Here is a 22,924-nt window from a genome sequence, read left to right on the forward strand (position 1 = left end):
CTCTAGTTCTTTAATGATTCCTCCCCCCAACTATTATGATCCCAATTCTACCAAACAAATCTAGCTAGACTAGAGCATGTACATTGGTAAAAATAAGATCTGGAAACACAGGGAATCCAGGACAGATAATCCCTTTAGGATCAATAATGAGAGTAGCAATACCAGGAGGGGAAGGGGAAGGTCAGGGAGAAAGAGGGAACCGATCACAATGATCTATATATAACTCCCTCTCAGGGGGACAGACAACAGAAAAGTGGGTGAAGGGAGACATCGGTCAGTGTCAGACATGGAAAAAGAATTATAAATTATCAAGAGTTCATGAGGGAGGGTGGGGGAAGGGAGGAAATGAGCTGATACCAAGGACTCAAGTAGAAAGAAAATGTTTTGAAAATGATGATGGCAACAAATGTACAAATGTGCTTGATACAATGGATGGATGGATGGATGGATGGATGGATGGATGGATGGATGGATGGATGGATGGTGATAAGAGCTATACAAGCCCCACAATCAAATTATTTTTTTTTTAAAAAGAACACTTGTCATTGTTAGGTCAGCAGTCTTGAGTTGGAGAGTTACCCTATAATCATTACTGAAAAGTTTATACTCTACTTGATACCCAAGGAGGCAGAGAGAAAAGCCCTGCTCTATAAGATACTTGATTCCCAACTACTGAAACCCTTCCCATCCCCGCGAAGGGCCCCAGCCTCCACCAGGGTTGTGTTGTGGTTGGGTGCCCGTGAGACAGTTCCATCCCACAGTGACCCTGTGCACAATATACAGAAATCCTGCCCTACTCTACCCCAACCTAGCAGTTGTTCTTACGATTTGAGCCCACTGTTGCAGCCACTGTATCAATCCATCTCCTGGGCAATCTTACCCTTTTTCAATGTTCTACTTTGCATAGGATAAGGTCCTTGTCTTACAACTGGTCTTGCCCGCTAACATGTCCAAAGAATGTGAGACTAAGTCTTGCCATCCTTGCTTCTACAGAATATGCTAATTGTACTTCTGCCAAGGCAGATTTATTTGCTCTTCTGGCAGCTCCTGGCACTGTCAATATTCTTCATCATCATCATTTAAACACATCAGTTCTTCTTTGGTCTTTCTTATTCATTGTCCAGCTTTCACATGGATGTGAGTTCATTAAAATAAAACGTCTCATTATTCCAAATGACATCTTTTCTCCTCAACACTTCATACAGGTCTTGTTGCAGCAGATTTGTTCAATGAAATATGGCATTCAATTTCTCACTGCTGCTTCTGTGAGCATTGATTGTGTATCCAAACAAGATGAAAACCTCAACAATTCAATCTTGTCTCTGCTTAGCACATGGGTTCCTAAGCTTATTTGTTCTCCTGCCCCCTTTCCAGGAAAAAAATTACCGAGAACCCTCCAGCAATTGAAAACTTCTGTACTACAACCCATGATCTAAGATCGAGTGTAACTATCTGCCCCCATCCCACCCTGTACCCTTCCAGCAGCCCCTACAGAACAGTATCATGCACTTTGGGAAACAGTGCCACACATTTTGGGAAGCACTTGTTTAGAGTAATGTTATCTGTTGGTCAAATTGTGAGGATTTTTGTTTTCTTTACATTGAGTTGTTATTCATAATGACGGCTGCAGTCTTTGATTTCGATCCTTTAAATCCTCCTCTCTTCCAGCAAGCAGGTGGTGTCACCTACATAGCTTAGATTCTTAAAAAGCTTTCTTCTGGTCCTGACACCAGGTTCTTCTTCATAGAATCCACTTCTCAGATTATTTCTTCAGCACACAGACTGAGTAAATATGATGACAGGATACAACCCTGATGCACATCTTTATTAATTTTAAAATGCACAGTACTTCCTTCTTTGATTTTAACGACTACCTCTTGGTCTGGGCACACAACTTCTGTAGGAGCACAATGAAGTGTTCTGGAGTTTCCATTCTTCTCACGATTATCCATAGCATAATTGCAGGTAAACTGCCAGTATTACCATATTTATTGTTTTGTTTCTCTAGAAGCACTCCTGGTACCAAAATTTGTTAGACGGGGTTCTCTAGAGAGACAAAACCAGATTGCTAGTAATTTCACATATATATTTATAAAGATAGATAGATAGATAGATAACACAAGAAATGAACTGTTTAACTATAGATAGATAGATAGATAGATAGATAGATAGATAGATAGATACAAGAAATGAACAGTTAAATTATAAAGCAGTACAAATGGCTCAGTGCAACTCACTCCTGTGATACTGGCAGTCCTTTAAGTCTTGATGACCGCCAGTTCATCCTCTGTAGAGAGAGTTGGGTTATTTATACACAGGCAGCAAACAGCAAGGCAGGTCACCAACTGTCAGTCCTCAGCTCCAGAGATGTACATTCCAATCCTGAGGGCTTAAAGGGACCTCAACTTACAGCAACATAGCCCACCGGCTAGGCGTCCCACAGGTAGTGTAGTCTCTAAATTGAGGCACAGTACAAGCAAGACAGCTGCACACTGGTCCAATGATCAAAGAGCGAGAGACAAGAAAGGTGAGGAGGCTCACCAAGCCATTTATCTCTCTGCCCTATCTTTTGATAGCTGGGCACCATCAACTTTATTCACCACATTTGCTTATGCACCTGCTTTGTCTTCAGTGATCTTGTCGGAAAGGAGAGCATCACAGAATGCCAGATTGTTAGAACAAAGTGGTCTTGTGTTAAGGGAATACTTCAGTGGAGGCCCAATGTCCATCTGCAACCTTAATCCTTAACATATAGATATGAGTACATAGTTCTAACCCCATCTCATTATATATGTATTTACATATGCACATGCCTGTATTTAGGCCTCTATAAATGTCCTTTGCCTCCTGGTTCTTTCCTCTATTTCCTTTTACCTTCCTCTTGTCCCACCATCATGTTCGACCTTCATTCGGGTTTAGTAATTCCTCGCTGCTACATTGGCCTTGATTAAGCCCCACTAGGTACCCTACAACCTTCCTTCCATTGATTATAATTCACCTGCTGATCCTTGTCCCTGGGTTGGTTACCACGCCCCCCTGCCTTTCTCCCACCTTCCTTTCTTTCATGTGTCCCTGGAACCATTGGTCCTATTCTTTTCATCTCCGAATTATTTAACCCGCCTAAATTATCTAGAGAGATATGCAGATATGTTAATAAGTGCAAAAATCTGGCAAAGCCAAATAAAACAATAAAGGAAGTCAAAACCAACAACCCCCAAAATCAAAATAACAGTAACAAAAAGAAAACCACTGACAAAAATGAAAAAGCCTATAAATAGTTAAAGGTCTGTTTGGTGGCCTTTATAAGTGTCTGATGGGGTACCACATTGTCTCCAAAGTCTATTTTTGGTATTCCCCAGGGGTTCGTTTCATCACTCTGCTCCCTCCGCTGCTCTGCTGCATGCCCTCAGTGCCTCGCCCTAGCATGATGGGACCAGACTGTGCACTATTCCTGCACTGTGTCTGCAGAGCTGTCCCCGGCAGCGCCATGGTTCAGTGAGGGACACTGTGTCCCATGGTGGAGCTGGCCGTACAGTCTTCCTCAATGCGCTGTCTGCTCTGAGCAGGAACAATGCCCTCAGGACTTGGTGGGCCAGGATATCCTCTTCTCACTCTCCATCCCTTTTTGTTTCTCCCATGTGCTCTAAATCCAATGTGCCCCTCTCCGCAAGCTGTAGCGCCAGTGTTATATTTTGAATTGATAGACTGCTGGCAAACCTAACCAAAGAAAGGAAGGAACAAATTTCAATAGCAAAGACGAGGGGTGAATCAGGGGACATTTAAAGGGACCCTAATGAAATCAACAGGATAATTACACAGTACTATGAAAACCTGTACTCTAACAAATTCAACAACTTGGAAGGCACGGACAAATACTTGGAAAAACAATCCTTCCCTAGACTATCCCAGATGGATGTGAAGAACATCAACCGACCCATAGCAATAGAAGAAATAGACAAGCTTATCAAGGGATTACCAACAAAAAATTCCCCAGGACAGATGGCTTCACAGGAAAATTCAACCCAGCATTCACAGAAGAACTGACACCAATCCTACACAAACTCTTACAGAACATAGAAAAAGACAGACACCTCCAAAACTCTTTCTATGAAACCAATATAACTCTGATCCTCTGTCTTCTTTCTCGGTTGGCATGTAACTATCTTTGGAAGGTGTGGGAGACCCGGTGATAAACAGGGGCCACAAGAACCCGGCTCTTTGGGAGCTGATCTTCTGGTGAGGCGAGAACTCCTGGAGGCTTGAAGGTTTCTGAATTCCCCTTAGGGCTGAGCTTTGGTGGCGAAAGCCCAGAGATGTGAACAGCAGTGAGGCCTCAATGTGAGAAGCACAGGGAGCACAGAGGTTAAGTGCTCAGTGGCTAGCTAATCAAAAGTTGATCAGTTCAAACCCACCAGCCACTTCTTGGGGAGCGGGAGGGAGGCAGGGGGGATGGGACATGGCAGTATGCTTCCATAGAGATTACAGCCTGGGAAACCTTATGGGATGGTTCTACTCTGTCCTAAAAGGTTGATATAAGTCAGGGGAAAAAACAACTCAGCTGCTGCAGATTTAATATCCTCTGTCAGGTTTTTCAGCTAGAGTAGTAAACGGAAAATGTAACAAGATTAAAAGTCAAAAGCTTTTTCCAGAAACAAAGAACAGATATAATCGGAACATTATATGGAGAGGTTATTAGAATGGATAAATAGAGAAAGTTCCTGGCAATATTCTACATCCAATTCAAAGAACTCACTCTGTGCTGACGATTGTTCCGAGTTTGCAGTGACAGAAAGCAGGAGCACGAGAGGGATACGACATGAATGTGAACAACAAAGCCTCAACTGGCGCTGCTCTAGGGAAACTCAAAGGGTGCCGTGGTTCCAAATGAGCTTACTGGCTTCTCCCATCAGTGTCACAATGAGTTCAGTGCAGACAGAGGTCCACCCTCTTTAGTGTGCCCTACTCTGCAAACTTCAACCAAATCCACTGCCAGCTAGGCAATTCTGACTCCTAGGGACTCCGTCAGGCAGAGTAGAACTGCCCCTTTGGGTTTCCAAGGCTATAAATCTTTATGGGAGCAGAAAGCCTCATCTTTCTTCCATGGTCTAGCTGGTGGGCTTGAACTGCTGACTTTGTGGTGTTAGCAGCCCAAGAAGCATTCACTAAACCAGAGGTGTTAAACTGGCAGCCACCTAGGTAATTTTTTGTGGCCAGCAATGCTCTGAAATAAAACTAGAAAAAAATTCTTATAAAGAAAATAGCGCAATACCGTACACACAATTCTCTCTTTAACCCTTTGACTGCTGAAGAGGAGCGTACACGTGGCCCAGTGCCTTTCCTGGGGGCCTGTGGATGTGTAAAAATGCACTGACTCAGTTCTGGCGACGTTTGGAAGAGATATGTCTGCCACTCTCAGTGTCACGTAATGTAAACAGATCCCAACAGCGAAAAGGTTAAAAAGAGCACTCTGAGTTGTGCTGTTATGAATCAGACTAGCGGCAGCGGTAGTTAACATTTTTAAAGGAAGCCATTACGATTGTGTATCACGTTTGTCAGCTGTCAAACATTTTGTGATTTTTATTATTTACTTTGTTATATTTTCTGGTCACAACATAAGAGGTAAGTGAAAACTAGCAGGAGGCAAGTGCTGGAAAGTTTCGAGTAAAAGAGAATAATTTTCGTTTTATAAATACATTAAATGAATGTTTAAATAAAAGCATTTATATAGTGTTTTAATGATCCTATGCATATTCCTGAACCTCACTTCAAAATATAAATTTAACAAAATTTGTAAATGTGATGTGGCCACATGAATCTTGCCTGTTGCAGCAAATGGCCCGCGTTTTAATTGAGTTTGACAACCCTGTACAAAACCAACAGGTCTCCTTCAATTATTCTAAAGAGCATGAAATCACTTACATTTATAAAAAATTTAAATGAGCCTAGGAGCTAGGATCAGCATATTTCCCTAGTGAACGGTGCCCCTAGATCGGCGTAGTGAGAAAACTATGCGGACATAAACTATGTGCCCTCCTTACCGTTGGTTTGGCAATCCAGCTTGCAGAACTAGAAATAAGTGCTCAAGAAAGCCAAGCAGATTCCGCCCTCCAAACGGTCCAACAGAGTCGAGATATATCCCAACTTCTAATAAAATGCAAGGATTCGGCGTCAGATTTTCTCTTATTTTTCCGCATAGTGCATTTGAATCTGCTTTCACCCCTCTGCACCCATCAAAATCTGAAAGAACACAGAGGCCTTTGGAAGTACTGGTTGATTTCTTTATGGCTTCTTAAAACAATGAAAAGGATTTAAGATCAGCTTTAGGAAGCTAACATCTCATCAGTAAAGAATGATAGCAGCTTCACAGAAAGCACCCATTTACGTGCAAGTGACTGACTTTATAGGAGCCCTGCGGCATAGTGGTTATACTCTAGGCTGCTAATCCCAAGGTCAGCAGTTCAAAATCACCACCTCCTCTGTGGGATAAAGATGAGGCTTTCTATTCCCATAAAGAATTACAGTCTTAGAAACTTACAGGGGCACTTCTATTCTGTTTTAGAGTCATCGTGAGTCAAAAATCACCTTAATGGCAGTGAGTTTGACGAGTTTTGGGTAGAGGTAGGTAATTTATGCTTATCAAAGGAAAGAGAGGCAGAAGGGCTGCTATACACTGAGAGTTGCATTGGGAAACCTTACTCCATCCACCCTGCTGCTCTGATCTTCCCCCTGCAACTTCATTTGGTTCCCCACACTCAAAGAACATTAAAAAGCAATACGATTGAGCCCTTTGAGGGCACTGAAACTGTCACTCAGACACGGTCTAAGTTAAAGAGCACAGACTCTTTGGGGAAGGACTAGCAAGATTAAAACACTGCCTTCAGACCTATAGGCTAACATGGAGGATAGGGCAAGAAACAATAGCCCCCTAACGTAATATTTTGGTGTAATGAAGATTTATACTAACTTGTAGCAATCCTTTTTGACTTGTCCTTAATAGGTGCAGCAATGAGCATTACAACAAAGGAGGCAAGGCAAAGGAGATGGGGGGAGACATACAGACACAATGATTGTATTGCAAGGTTGCTATATTTTCCATAAAGTAATATTATGGCAACTCTTAATTTGATTTGAGAATTAAAAACATACATTGAATTTCTTTTAAAAGATACCCCCAATGCTGAGATATAGCTTAAAAGTATATGAATTAAAATGGAATGTAAAATACCAAAATATTCAGTTAACCCAAAGAAGGCAGTGAATGAATGGAAATGGAAAAATACACAAATAAAAAAACTAATTGCAAAATTGTCTTCCTATAATCCAACTATATAAATAATTACATTGAGTATAAAGAGACTCCCAAAAAATGCAACTATGACTATATGCTATCTACTATTGCTTCAGTTCAAACATACCAGTATGTTGAAATAAAAAGGATATGCCATGTGAACACTTGTCATAAGAAATACATGGCTAATCTAGCTCAGAAGCAACAAAGCCCACATGGAAAAACACACCAGCCTTTGTGGTCACGTGGTTCCGACGGGATCAGATATCAGGCATCAAAGAACAAAAAATCATATCATTGGGTGCACACCTCCATGATACAATCGCTGAGGACAAACGGGTGTATTTGCATAAGCAAATGTGGTGAAGAAAGCTGATGGCGCCCGGCTATCAAAAGAGATAGTGTCTGGGGTCTTACAGGCTTGAAGATAAACAAGCGGGCCATCTAGCTCAGAAGCAACAAAGGCCACATGGAAGAAGCACACCAGCCTGTGCGATCACGAGGTGCCAAAGGGACCAGGTATAAGGCATCATCAGAACAAAAAAAAAATCTTACCATCGTGAATGAAGGTGGAAGTACAGAGTGGAAACCCAAAGCTCATTTGTTGGCCACTGGAGATCCCCTCACAGAGGGGTCTAGAGGAGGAGATGAGTCAGTCAGGGTGCGATGTAGCACCGATGAAGAATACAGCTTTCCTCCAGTTCCTAAATGCTTCCTTCCCCACCCCCACCCCCACCCCCACCCCACTACCATGATCCGAATTCTACCTTGCAAGTCTGGATAGAGCAGAGGTTGTACACTGATGCAAATAGGAGCTGGAGGCACAGGGAATCCAGGGTAGATGATACCTTCAGGACCAGAGGTGTGAGGGGCGATACTGGGAGGGTACAGGGTGAGTGGCTTGGAAAGGGGGAACCGATTACAAGGATCTACATGTGACCTCCTCCCTGGGGGACGGACAACAGAAAAGGGGTGAAGGGATACGCCGGATAGGGCAAGATATGACAAAATAATAATTTATAAATTATCAAGGGTTCATGAGGGAGGGGGAGTGGGGAGGGAGGGGAAAAAAGAGGACTTGATGCAAAGGGCTTAAGTGGAAAGCAAATGCTTTGAAAATGATGAGGGCAAAGAATGTACAGATGTGCTTTATACAATTGATGTATGTATATGTATGGATTGTGATAAGAGTTGTATGAGCCCCTAATAAAATGTTAAAAAATATATATAGCTCATTAAAAAAGGAAAAAAACAAATTTATTTTAAGAAAATTTAAAAAAAGAAATGTGTGGCTATATTAATACCACAAAAACCACCTACAGAAATGCTTAAGCTGTCCATGGTAAGGTGACATGGAAAATATTGACAGGAAAGCAATGGGAAGGAAGAGACGCTGGGAGGAAATAAGATACTGTGACTGCCTGAATAGTTGGAAGAGGCTCCCTGGTAGTGTACCCATGAATAGATTTTATTTCACTTAAACTACTATTACTCTGGTGAAGAGCTAAGGTCTCAGAAACCCGGGGGCGGGTGGGGGGGTCAGCTTTAGCCTGTCCTATAGCGTCGCTATGGATCAGCATTGAGTCAGCTGCAGTGGGTTTGGTTTTTTCGGAAACCACTATTGACATACAGGGTTAGTACAGGGCTGCTAACCACAAGGTCAGTAGTTCAAGGTCAGGATGTCAAATCCGTCGGAGAAAGAGGAGGCTATCTGCTGCTATGAAAATTTACAGCCTCACAAACTCCAAACAACATTTCTACTCTTTCCCACGAATTGCTATGAGCCAGAATCAACTCAATGGCAGTTGATAAGCCGCTGCTGCTCCCACGGTTCAGTTATTAAATATTAGTCAATGTTCTTTTTTTAAATCAAAAAGGGTTTAACAAAATGGTAATCCATTTAATTTATTAGGTAAGTTGATAGTCGCACACAGAGTAAAACACCATCAGATCACACACAGCGCTTCATTACTTTAATGTGCCTGAACTGTGTTTGTGATGCTGATAGAGGAAACGTGGTTTTAATAAAATATACGATTGTGTGAAATTGGAGCATTATTCACAAAATAATATTTAATTCAGTCTGGTATGCACGGTTCAGTAGAAATCTATGCCTGGAAAAGTTGATGATTAAAAATAAAACATAAACATAGTGTCAGGGAACAGAAGCAGGGATTCTTCAGTAACGAGCTGGAAAAATATAAGACAACTTTGTTAGCTGCTAATATAAATCAGAATTAACCACTGGCATAAAATGACCAAACAAAGGAGAAAGATGCTTAAGCAGCAAGTAATGCAAAGTAAAGAGAGAGAAAAGAAAATCGAAGCAATGGCATTTGAGAATTACTAGAGAGTGGCGGCTGATTCCCAAACATAATGATCAGGGCCCGGTGAGTATTTTATGCCACCACGACTGTAAGCAGGGAGTTTGAAATCAAACCCGGAAAGAATGCAGCTATTCACTGGCTAACTGAAGTCCATCAAAAGACAGATTTTAAGCAGCACTTATTTCAAACAATGACTCAGCTCTGGTGGTGGATATCCTTTGAAATGTTACACATGTCCAGACACTTCTTCAAACCAAAATATTTACAGCCTCTAAAAAGAGTAGTTTCGAATTATACGTTTCAGCTAACAATTATGATAAAGACAAGTAGATACTTTTCTGCCATCTAAAAAATAACACCATCTTCAATAGTAAATACAATTGTTCAAGCCTCTCTAAGATTAAAACAGATAACCCATCTCTTCAAATGGATCAAAAACAAAGTTCGTCTTTAATGTAACTTGAAAGAATATAATCAAATACTCAACTCTCCTGTAATCATGTAAATTCAAGATGCTTTCACAAAGTAAAATAACTCGAATGTTTTCATTAATATTGGCATTTATTTTAATCAAAGCCCTTATAAACTAGTTGATTTCTATTCATTTCTAGGTATTTTTAAATGGATTTGTTTGTAGTAAATGCTGGCTTTATATCATTCTGACATGTATTTAAATTCAACCTGAGCAGAATAAGTATTAATTATACTTAAACGCTATTTTCCATAGGAACGGTGTGGCAGTCTGCTTCTGGAAATGTGTGCACACCTTGAGACCACTTGGTTCCATAGGCTTGTTAGCAACAGCTGACTCCACAGCAGTGGGTTTCGTTAATTCAACCAGGTTTAGATATTCTTCAAAAGGGCTGGCTCTTGTACCAAACATAAATTCATTTGAGCTATAAATCTAACAATGAAAAATTTACTACCCATCATATTTTTTAAAAGGTAACTAAAACTGTATTTCAAGTGTAACTCTGGCAACATGTGTCTAACATTTCTTGGCAAATTTAATATGCTTTTCCATATGTCTCTAAAATGCTATGCAAAGTAGCCAAGAAAGATGGCCAGGTAATGGATACATTCTCCAGCCTCTCATATCTAAAATTTTAAATGACCTTATTCTACTTTACCCATGTTAACACAAATCTTTACGTTTAAAAATACTAAACACTAGTTCATAACAACTGTAAAACTGACAAATTCTTAAATCAATTATAGTTTTATTTAAGGCTAAACCTACAAGTTTCAGAATCACTACTCAAAAGGGAAGAACAACTAATATATAATTTAATGGCTGGACAATAAGTACTAAATCTTAAAATGATTTTGCTTCACAATATTATTTTTCCTTTCAAGGACTCCATTAGAGTCATTACTCTATGTACTAAATATATATACTGCTGCTGTTGCAGTTAGTTACCATCAAGTCAGTCCCAACATACAGTGGACCCTCTGTACAAAGAATGAAACACTGCTCGGTCCCTGCCCCACCCTCACAATTGCTTCCATGTTTGAACCCCTTGCTGCAGCCATTGTGTCAGTCCATCACTTTGATGGTCTTACTCTGGTTTTTATTTTTGGTCTTCGTTTTACCAAGCATCACGTCTTCTCCCAGGGTCTGCTTCTCCGGATAACAGGTCCAAAGTATGAGACCAAGTCTCACTATCCTTGCTTCGAAGGAGCATCCTGGCTACACTTTTCCCAAGACAGATTTGTTTGTTCTTCTGGAAGTGTATAGTACTTTCAATATTCTTCACCATCTTCATAATTTAAAGGCATCCATTCTTCTTTGTTCTTCCTTATTCAATGCCCACCTTTCAAATGCTTATGAGTCGACTGAAAGTAGCATGGTTTGGGTCAGGTGCACTTTATTGCTGAAAGTGACATCATTGGTTTTAATACTACAAAGAGGTCTTGTGTAGCAGATTTGCCCAATGCAAATGTCATTGGATAAATTTAATATGTTTATTAATATAAATGTGGTTTTTGATCAATAAGGAATTCCGAGAAAATGCACCACCCTGACTTTCAAAAGAAATGAGCTTACCAAAAGAATGAGAAAGAGAAATGTGACTGCAGTACCTGTCAGTGCCCTTCTCTGACGTTCACGCAACAACACTTAAATGATTGTTTTAGTCAATAAATTTGGTTAATGGTGGATAGAGGGCAACAGTTCAATCCATCTAGCCACTTTTTGTGACTAGGAATCTACCTCTATGTAGTATAAATGGCTAAGAAAGTTGCTCTAAAATTTCAATTTTGAAAATTAAAATTTGCTTTCTCCTTCAAAGAAAAGTGCAAATAAGGGCGCTGATTGGGAGTAAACAATTTGTTCGTCTTATTTATTCAGGACATTGCTTCCGTCCTTGTCCTTGTTCCCTGCTCCTACCGACAAGCTTCTACCAGCATCCTGTGAACCCCTGAAAAAATTGACCTGAGATTATCTTTAAAACTTAAAAAATATCCCTGAAATGCTTAAGAAACTAAAAAGAACCTCGGAGCAATCAAGTTATTTCTAACTCTAGTGAGCCTATAAGACAGAGCAGATCTGCCCCTGTGGGCTTTGGAGTCTGTAATTTGACAGACGTGAAAAAGCTTCGTCTTTCTCCCTGGGAGAAGCTGGTGGTTTTTGAACTGCTGACCTTGTTAGCAGCCCAACAAGAACCTTACTACACACCTGGGGCTCCAGTACAACTTAAGTTGTAGTTAATACACATTAGGGTGCTAACCTCGAGGTCAGCAGTTCAAAACCACCAGCTACTCAGGGAGAAAGATGGGGCTTCCGGCTCCATTTTAATATTTTCTGCTTTCTTTTCTCGTGAGGTTCTGTTTTACTTTGTTATCCTTGTTAGTTTTTAAATGTTTTTCTGTCTATGAAATCCAGGATAAGTAAATCTATAGCGACAGTGACTGGGTTACGGTTCCTTGAAGGTATGATAGGAGAGTTTGGGGGAAATGGGGAGTCAATAACGATGAAGGAAATGTTCTAACACTGATAGTGGTGATGACTGTACAACTCTCCTTGTGCGACTGGACTGGTGAATTGTATATCTGACTTATATGCCAATACAACTGTTGAGGGAGGAAAACAAAGCGTTGCAGTCTCAAAAGCCCACAGGGAAAGTTCTACCCTGTCCTACGGGGTCGCTATGAGCTGACACCAACTCAAAGTTAGAGAGAGAATGAGGGAAAAAGAAAGTCTGTCTTGAGCGTGATTCTCTTGGAAGATCTATACAGGATCGGACTGCCAGGCGCCACTTGAAAGAGCAGACAGAATCCTGAGGGGCAGTTGGTTTCTGCTGATGAGGGAGGAGGAGCAACTCGGAAGAGGGGAGTGAGAAGGCAAGAGCGCCATCACTGTCACTGACATGTATGCGTAGGCAAAGTCTAACTGGGGTATATAGTTTATGTTTATTTTCATAACAGCAAAATAAACTTTTAAAAAAAGAACTTAGCCATTCCCAGCCATCTCCAGGCCTGCAAGGGTGGAGGAAGAGGAACAGGGTCGAGGAAGACTGTGGGGTGCACACATGAAGGAGAGTCTTTCTGGGAAGCAGATGTTTCAAAACTGAGGCTCTCATTAACTATACACCCTCCTTCTAGTAAATAATTATCAAGTAATAATCCATCCTCCTGTTAAATAAATAGTGCTTCAACTTGTAATTAAGAGCTACACTTTCATATTTCCTTTAGAATACTCCAGCAGACTTGTTTTTCTCAGCTTACGGGCAATCAGTCAATCTTCTCACACAATGTGGGATAGATAGGAGTGATCATAGGATATCATCAAAAGAACACAATGAAAACCTAACAGGTGATAAAAAACAAAGAGGGTTAGGGCTTGGTATAATTATGCTCCTTGCATTCAAGGGGTATTATGTCTGATTGGAAAATATTTTTGAGTGAGAGAAATTAGGGTAATATATCTTTAGAGAGATTGACTACAGGTGCTTTTCTTTTCTTTGTCTACGTTACCTCCAAAAATATTTCTACCCCTTCTAAAAAAAAGGTGCAGTAATCCAATTTAACACTAATACAAAAATAGAGGAGGGCAAATAAAAATCGTATCCAAAGTTAATATCATCACATGCTATAATATTAGACTCAGTACCATTGGGAATTAATATAGGAAAATTAAATGTAAAAATCACACAGAGAAAGCCCATGAGTAGGCAACTGGACTGGACATGTGGGGAGGAGATGAGCCAGTCAGGGTGCAGTGTAGCAATGATGAAACATACAATTTTCCTCTACTTCTTTAATGCTGTTGCCTCCCCCCCTTGACCCCCACTATCATGCTCTCAATTCTACCTTACAAATCCAGCTAGACCAAAGGATGTACACTGGTACAGATAGGAAATGGAAATACAGGGAATCCAGGACAGATGAACCCCTCAGGATCATGGTGAGAGTAGTGATACTGGGAGGGTAGAAGGAGGGTGGAGTAGAAAGTGGGAACCGATCACAAGGATCTACATATAACCTCCTCTCTGGGGGACAGACAGCAGAAAAGTAGGTGAGACATCGGACAGTGCAAGACATGACAAAATAATAATCTACAAATTATCAAGGATCTGTGAGGGAGGGGGAAGTGGGGAGGGAGGGGGAAAATGAGGAGCTGATACCAAGGGCTCAAGTAGAAAGCAGATGTTTTGAGGATGATGATGGCAACAAATGTACGAATGTGCTTGACACAATGGATGGATGGATGGATGGATGGACGGATGGATGGATGGATGGATGGATGGTGATAAGTACTGTAAGAGCCCCCAATAAAATGATTTTTTAATCACAGAGAGATAGAGATAGAAACAGAGATGCTTTCATTTTTAGAGTAATCAGTCACATGCATATCATACATGTGGGAGACAGATGCTAACCTGAAGGATAACCAAATATCTGCAGTGGGGTCTGGCTAGTTCTAGAAATATCCCACTTTACACATCTGAGTAAATGACTACCAGCACTATAAAGTCAAATGTACAGATTAGGGAGCCATTTCAATTCAAAAATTTTATTTTACTCTATTTTATGTTTTATGAAAATAATCTTAATGGGAAAAATACTTTTTATTAAAAAATTAAAAATTCATGGTGACTCATGGTATGTGGAAGAAATATCTAATTAATTACATTAATGCATACATTAATGACCATTAAAAAGTACTAATATGAAACCATAAGTACACCTCTATTAAACAAAAGTGGGGAATTAGCTACTGCTTTTTGACATATCCTCCATCTAAGTCTACACACTTCTGAAAGTGGTAGCTCCATCTCTCTAGCCCAGTGGTTCTCAACCTTCCTCATGCCGCACCCTTTTATTACAGTTCCTCATGTTGTGGTGACCCCCAACCACCAAACTGCTACTTCATAACAATCATTTTGTTACTGTTATGAATCCTAATGTGAATATCTGATATGCAGGATGTATTTTCATTGTTACAAATTGAACATAATTAAACGTAATTAGAGCTCAGTGATTAATCACAAAACAATAAGTAATTATATACTGTGAAATATTTATATGTTTTCTGATGGTCTTAGGCGACTTTGGGGAGAACCACTACTCTAGCCCTTCCCAAATAATTCTGAATTCTTTCATTTATACCACATCAAAATTGCACTACGGGCATACAATGGGCAGTTAAATTGAGTTCCTTTGAAAATATGAGTTTGGGGAAGGAAAAAAAGCCTGACGGGCATTAACAAGACCATTGGATGGGGTAAAGTTTTCCAATGAAGTTTAGGTAGGGCAGCTCTCGCTACCTATTAAGGATGAACAAGTACATCCTCAAGGGGCGGGGGGAATCCTCCGTGCAACTTTCCTGGCCTTTTTCTCAACAATGCAGTTTTCAATTTTCTTAAAACTTTTTCCTGAAAGCCCTGGGAATCATCCTGTGTCCTTGGAGAACATCTATCAAATGTCCCCCTTTGCAATCCCCCCAAATAATGGCCATAACCTTCTGAATTGACTTCTCTGCCAGGCAATTTTCTTTGAAGTCTCCCTAACCTTCCTTAAAACCATTTGACCTAAAAACAAATGTTACCATAGTGTCAACTATTATTTTAAAAACTTAAATAAAATTTTCACATTCACTATATAGATAAACAAGCATTTGATTAAAATATTTCCCCTTTGTTATAATTAGTATCACTTCATTCAATGTTTTCAATACTTGTATGCATTTGTGTGTGACTTCTAGAAGAATTTGAGTCAGACATAATGTGCACTTTGAAGATTTCTGATATGCACTATCATGTAGATTTTCTGAAAGATAAATCAATTTCTAAAATTTCTGCACCACCTCAGCATTAAATCATTTTTAAATGGTGCTACTCTTATGGGTAAGAAATTAAATCTAGGGCACTTTTAAAAATTTGCTCTGGAAACGAAATTCTTCCTATGTGATCATATCCATTTCATGGTATCATACACTGCCATAAAGTGATGATTCATCTTTTCCTATACTTAGAATTCTCTCCTGAGCAACAAGAAGAATAAACAAATTTGTGTGTGTATGTGTGTGTGTTTATGACTTGGTGGCTTAGTGAGGTATTATTAGTTGGGCTGCTAAACAAAAGGTCAGCAGTTTTAACCAACCATTGTTTCACATAAAGACTCACAGCCTCAGAGACTCAAAGGAACAGTTCTACTGGGTTACTATGAAATCGAACTGACTCAATGGCAGTGAGTTTTATTAGATACACACACATATCATTGGCTCTGTTTTTTTGAGTAAACCCAGTCTAAGACACTATTTTTTTCCAACTATATTCCCAGTCTCAGGGAAGCTATCCATGACAGCTGAAATTTGGACAAAGAGGCTTTAAAGTTTCATGAAAAGATTCCATCATTCCATGTTTTTTCATGAACTTCGTGAACATGCCTCATATATGAGCAGCCTATCCTCTACCACACCCATTTCCTCTATTCAAAATAAATTCTTTAGTATTATATTTAAATTCTTTTGCTTATAATCCCTACTTTCTTGCCAATTGCCTTGGCAATTTCTTCTTGTCAATTCTTACGTTGGTAATCCTTACTTGTCAACTTTTCTTTTCAGTCGTTACTCTCACACTCTCTAATCATACCAAAACTACTTTAACCCTCAGAATATGACATGTTTGTGTGCCCCTCTTATTCATATTGTTACATAAGAATCATATCCACCTTGGTCCCAGGTTCATACTTATTCTCTAAGAGTCAACCTAGCTGTCACCCCTGGGTTAAATTATCAAATACTCTATAATCCCACACATAAGTATACCCTCTATATACTTTTCTATACAAGTACATGCCATAGGACAAGTCTCTGCTTAGTGTCAATTACTTCTAATATATATACTGTGTTTCTAGAGCAAGGACTATTTTACTTTGATAAAATGCCTAAATTATGGCTGTACCCTGACTACTCAATAAAGGTTGGCTGCAAGAATTACATATTGGAAATCATTGTATTATTTGCATTTTTTGTTCTTTTTTAAAATTTTTTATTTTATTTTATTTTTTTAACAATTTATTGGGGCTCATACAATTCTTATCACAGTTCATACATATACATACATCAGTTGTATAAAGCACATCTGTACAGTCTTTGCCCTAATCATTTTTTTTCTCTTTTCTTTTTTTACATTTTTTTAGGGACTCATTTTATTTTAATTACTCCGATTTGAAGGTCCTTTTTTCTGAAGAACAGCAGGGCATCTGACTCTTCACTCTTGCCATTTCTTGAAGGTTTCCCCCCATTCTTGTCAATTCGCAGCCTCCTCATGGCCAAGTTTGAGCATTCTTCCGGGGACACTAGCAGGTTCCTCTTCAATCAACCTCAACAATGTTTGGTATGTGTCAGGGATGTTGATGCCAATGGTGCTCTGCGGCTTGCACCGTCAGCTTCTTCCAGGTGGTTCGAACCTTGCTCTGGCAAGAGAGCCACTGGCCGCGGCACATGCCAAAGATGTGGGTCAGTCTTACTGGAACCGAGCAGCAAAACGCCGGTGATCTCAGGAACACAGTAGTTATCAGACACCCAAGAGTCACTGGAGGAAGCTTCTGCACTTTGCCTTAGTAGCACGTGATGTAAAAGTCATGCTGTACCGGGCAAAGCTGAATATCCCCACTCCGTCTGTCAAGGAGGCTTGTCCGAAAACAAAATTCCAGGAGTCCCTTGGGTAAAGATCGATCATTGTGATCTCCACAACACAGAAAACATTTTCTGGTGTCTTCCTTTTAAAGAATGTCAGCATGTCCCCAGCATGGATTTTTAGGTTTCCGGTGTTATCATTGACTGTAAAGAAACATCTCGTGGTAGAAACAGGGCTCAGTTTGAGGAATCTTACTGTTAAGCCATAGGAAAATGCTCACAATAGCCCTGAAGCCATGTAATATATTCATCGCCGATAAGCCTGGTGTTCCCAAGAGATCCAGTAGACTGTATGTAGATGCTGCGTTTCTCTGGCGACGGTATCTTTCTTTCAGGATCATGGAAGAACTGTTCAAAGTCTTGCGGGGGCCTCGGGACGGGACGTCATCTAGCCTGACTCCCGGTGCAAGGGAATGGGTTCACAGGGCACACTGTGGGGCTGAAAGACTTCCTTCATCAGGGCTGCTCCCCCGAATGGAAGCCCTCCTACTGCGACACCAGCGTGCGCACACAAGCGCGTGATGGGGTGGTAGGAGTTAGCGTCTTGGAAATGAGGGTTGTTCTTGCCCACATGGTTCACATCTTGACGGGCCTCTTGCATTCACCCCACATTCCTATGCAGAACTTTCATCCTTCCTTTGAATGGGTCCAACAGCTGTTTCAACAGGTGGCTTTGGGAAACAGGCTCCCATTGACTCTTGTACCTTGCAAGGGCTGGCAGGTCTGGTGCTGATGGCAGTGTCAGGTGTGACTTCACCCTGCCCACCTTCTGCAGTGGCTGATCTACATCTTTCTATCATAAAAAAATATGAGAAATAATACTAGAAGACAATGGTTAAGGCAGCACAGGATCCTGAATGCTAAAGATCTTATTTCCATAGCCATGGTGGATCCATTGGAAGTTTGCAAGCAGAAAAAAAGATAACATTTCATGGGCATTCAAAAAAATAATCATGAGGATCTATATATAACCCCCTCCCTGGGGGATGGACAACAGAAAAGTGGGTGAAGAGAGACATCGGACAGTGTAAGATATGACAAAAAATAATTTATAAATTATCAAGGGTTCGTGGTGGGGGAGGTAGGGAGAAAAAAATGAGGAGCTGATGCCAGGGGCTTGAGTGGAGAGCAAATGTTTTGAGAATGATGAGGGCAACGAATGTACAGATGTGCTTGACACAATTGATGTATGTAAGGTGTGTTAGTTTGGGTACTTTATAGAAACAAATACACAGAAACACTCATATGTATAAGAGAGAGTTTTATATAAAGGTTAAGTGCATATTAAGAAAACATACCAACCCAGGGCTGCCCAAGCCCACAAGTCCAACATTAACCCCTATGTCCGACACCAATCCACAAAGTCCTCCTCCATCTCACAAAACACACCCAATGACCCCGACTGCAGGAGGAAAGCTCAATCAATGAACATGTACGCATCTCAGCGCTAGCAGGGGTCTCCACTTGCCTGTTCCAGCACCCAGGACTACATCAGGGCGGGATAGGTCCAGGAGGCTTCTCTTTGGGGATGTCTTGCAGGAAGTGAGCCTTGTCAATTGAAGCAGGGAACTGGCTAAAGTAACTGAACCCTGGTCCGACCATCAGAAAGCAAGAGATCCAAGAACTAGAAAGGCGAGGCTCACCAAGCCATTTATCCCTCTGCTCTTCAATTAACCCCACATGTGTTTATCAGCCAGGTTGGCACAATAACTACCTCATATGGATTGTGATAAGAGTTGTATAAGCCCCCAATAAAATGAATAAAAATAATAAAATAAAATTATGTAACCAATGTGAAAAAAGGCTGGAGCAGAAGTAATGCTGAGTCCATTTTAAGCTAGGTTGACTTCCACAAACTGGCAAATATTCATGGGCTGGCTTCTACCTTTCTCACATAAACTATTCCATGCAAACTATTATACAACTTTACTATTATTACCAATTTTAGCAAGAAGTGTACATTTTGGGTAGGCAAGGCAAGTCTTGAAGATTTCCAGAGAAAGCCACCTCCTAGGGAAGAATGGGAAAGTGAGAAGAGGGCTGGTGGCAGAACTGTGGCCATGTTCCACTAGGAAGCTAAGGAGGGGCATGGAAGGACACGAGGCAGGGTCAGAACAAGAAGAGAACCAACAATGTGTGACATGAGTTTAACTACAAACAGGAATGTCTATAATGTGTCTCTGGAAACATTTATTCTTAGGTTCCTATTTAAGGCTATGAATAATGACTACGACAGGTTGGGAGTTCAGCGCTGGTGGTACAGTGGTGAGCATAGCTTTCTAAATGGTTGCCAGTTTAAAACAACTCAGAGCAACAGTGGAAGACAGACAGGCCTTACAACAAAAGGTTACAACCTTGAAAAGAGTTCTACTCTGTACACAAGTAATATACCTCTCCGAGCTGGGACCATAATGTGTTAGTCTGGGTTGACAAGGGAAACAAATCAACATAAACTCATATGTGTATAGGAAAGAGCTTTGTATACAACAACAATTGAATATTGAGAAGAGGCCAGTCCAGATCAAGGCCATAAGTCAATATCAGCCCATATGTCTGATACCAATCTATAAAGTCCTCTTCAGACTCACGAAACACATGCAATGACACCGAATACAGAAAGATCACAGGTCAGTGGGTGGGAAATCTTATGGATCCAGTGGCGTTGTAAGCATCTCAGCGCTGGCAAAGTTCTCCACGTGGCTTCTCCAGCTCCCTGGGCTACATCAGGGCAGCATCATATGGCCCCCAGGACCAGTGGGGAGACAGTCATAAAGGTCAATGGACAGACCTGGTATTACGTATGCTTTTTGTTTTTTTCCTAGCTATTATCTTTTTTTTCCCTTCTCTTTTAATTCAATCTTTTTTTTGTCCCCATTGTTGCTTGTTTTGCTTACCTATGTAAGATAAGCAAGGGAAGCAATCCAGAGGAGAAAGCAATGGGACTGATGGTTCCAGAGAGACATGGGGTCAGGGGGACAGGAAGAAGTGGGAGAAGAGAGTGGTGAGCAAACACCAACATACACAGAGGAACAACTAGGGAATTAAAACCAACAATGAGGAGGATGTAAAGAACCTGGTGGTGTTGGAACAACCGCAATCTAGATTAGAGGAATTACTCAGAGGCAGAAGGGTGAGCGTGATGGTGGGACAGGAGGGAGGTAAATGGAAACAGAGAAAAGACTTAGGAAGTAGAGTTATGACTAGAGATATAAACATAGGTGTGAACAAATGTAAATACATTAATTCATAATAATAGAGATATTGGCCTATGTACATATATTTATATGGCAATACAGTGAGGTTGTGGATGGACTTTGGCCTTTGCTCAAGCCATGCCTCAATGAAAGAACAGTTTGTTCTAACAACCTGGCATCCTGTGATGCTCACCCTCCAGCATGATTGCTGAAGACAAAATAGGTGTACAAGCAAATGTGGTGAAGAAAACTGATGGTGCCTGTGTTAGACAGGGTTCTCTAGAGAGATAAAACCAGATTGCTGATACGTTTGTGTGTGTGTGTGTGTGTGTAAAGATAGATATATAACACAAGAAATGAACAGTTAAATTATACAGATATATAATATAATAAATGAACAGTTAAGTTATAGACAGATTGATATGTAATACAATAAATGAACAGTTAAATTAAAAAGCAGTACAAATGGCTCAGTGCGACTCACTACTGTGAGAGCGTTGTGAGACACTGGCAGTCCTTCAAGTCTTGAGCACCATCAGGTAGTCCTCTGTAGAGTGAGCGAGGCTATCCCAGCACAGGCAGCAAACAGCAAGGCCGGTCACCAACCATCAGTCAGGTCACCAACTGTCAGTCCTCAGCTCCGGAGATGTAAATTTCATTGCTGTGGTCTTAAAGGGACCTCAACTTACAGCGACACAGTCCACATGTTAGGCATCCCACAGGTAGGGTACCCTTTAAATGGAGGCAGCAAACAAGCAAGGCAGCAGCACACTGGTCCGATGATTAAAGAGCAAGAGACAAGAAAGGTGAGGCTCACTGAGCCACTTATCTCTATGCCCTTCAATTAATCCCACTTGTGTTTATCAGCCAGGCTGGCACAATAAACTATCTCAGTGCCCAGCTATCAAAAGATATAGTATCTGGGGTCTTTAAGGTTTGACATTAAACAAGCAGCCATGTAGCAGAGAAGCAACAAGCCCACATGAAAAAATCACACCAGCCTGTGTGATCAGAGGTGTCAACGGGATCGGGTAACAGACACCAGATGACCTCACACAAACAAACCAGCAGAGACCCAAAACCCATCTGTAGACAATGGGACATCTTCTCACAGAAGGATAACAAGGAAGGGATGGATCAAACAGGGCACAACATAGTACCAATGAAACACAGTATTACTTGGTTCCTTGAGGCTTCCGCACCCCCCACTATCCTAAGCATGTACACAGGTACAGATAAGAGCTCATGGCACACAGAATCCAGGAACTGGAATGGAAGTAGAGATACCAGGAGGGTAGGAGGAAAGTGGAGAAAGGAGAGGAATATGGGGGAAGTGATCTCAATAATCAATACATAACTAGACTCCCACCCCAGGGGGATGAGCAACAGAAACTGGGGGAAGGGAGACAGTGGTTGGCATAAATATGAAAATAATCATTTATAATTTGCAAGGGGTCATGAGGGTGGAAGGGGATAGGGAGGGAAAAAAGAGGAGCTGATACCAAGATCTCAAATAGAAAGTAAATGCTTAGAAAATAATGATGCCAAAATAATTATTTCTTATATTTACAAATATGCTTGATACAATTGATGTATGGTTTGGTATAAGAGCTGCAAGAGCCCCCAATAAAATGATCTTTTAATTTTAAAAAAAGGCACCAAGGGTGTGAGGGGCAATGCTGGGAGAGTGGAGTGTGAGTGGGTTGGAAAGGGGGAACTGATTACAAGGATCCACATGTGACCTCCTCCCTGGGAGAGGGACGGCAGAGAAGGGGGGGAAGGGAGACTCCGGATAGGGCAAGATATGACAAAATAACGATGTATAAATTACCAAGGGCAAATAAGGGAGGGGGAGCGGGGAGGGAGGGGAATAAAAAAGAGGACCTGATGCAGAGGGCTTAAATGGAGAGCAAATGCTTTGAGAATGATTGGGGCAGGGAATGTATGGATGTGCTTTATACAATTGATATAT

At 40.9% G+C, this 22,924-nt stretch overlaps 1 protein-coding gene and 1 pseudogene across 1 annotated transcript in view; both read right to left on the minus strand.

Moving 5' to 3' along the window:
* BCKDHB (branched chain keto acid dehydrogenase E1 subunit beta) overlaps nucleotides 1-22,924 on the minus strand; it is a 268,641-nt gene that overhangs the window by 51,303 nt on the left and 194,414 nt on the right. The gene's annotated exons all lie outside the window — the stretch shown is intronic.
* On the minus strand, nucleotides 17,345-18,609 carry LOC142452854 (archaemetzincin-2 pseudogene; annotated as a pseudogene).

The sequence above is a fragment of the Tenrec ecaudatus genome, chromosome 7 (assembly GCF_050624435.1).
Source record: "Tenrec ecaudatus isolate mTenEca1 chromosome 7, mTenEca1.hap1, whole genome shotgun sequence".
NCBI classification, from domain to species: Eukaryota; Metazoa; Chordata; class Mammalia; order Afrosoricida; family Tenrecidae; genus Tenrec; species Tenrec ecaudatus.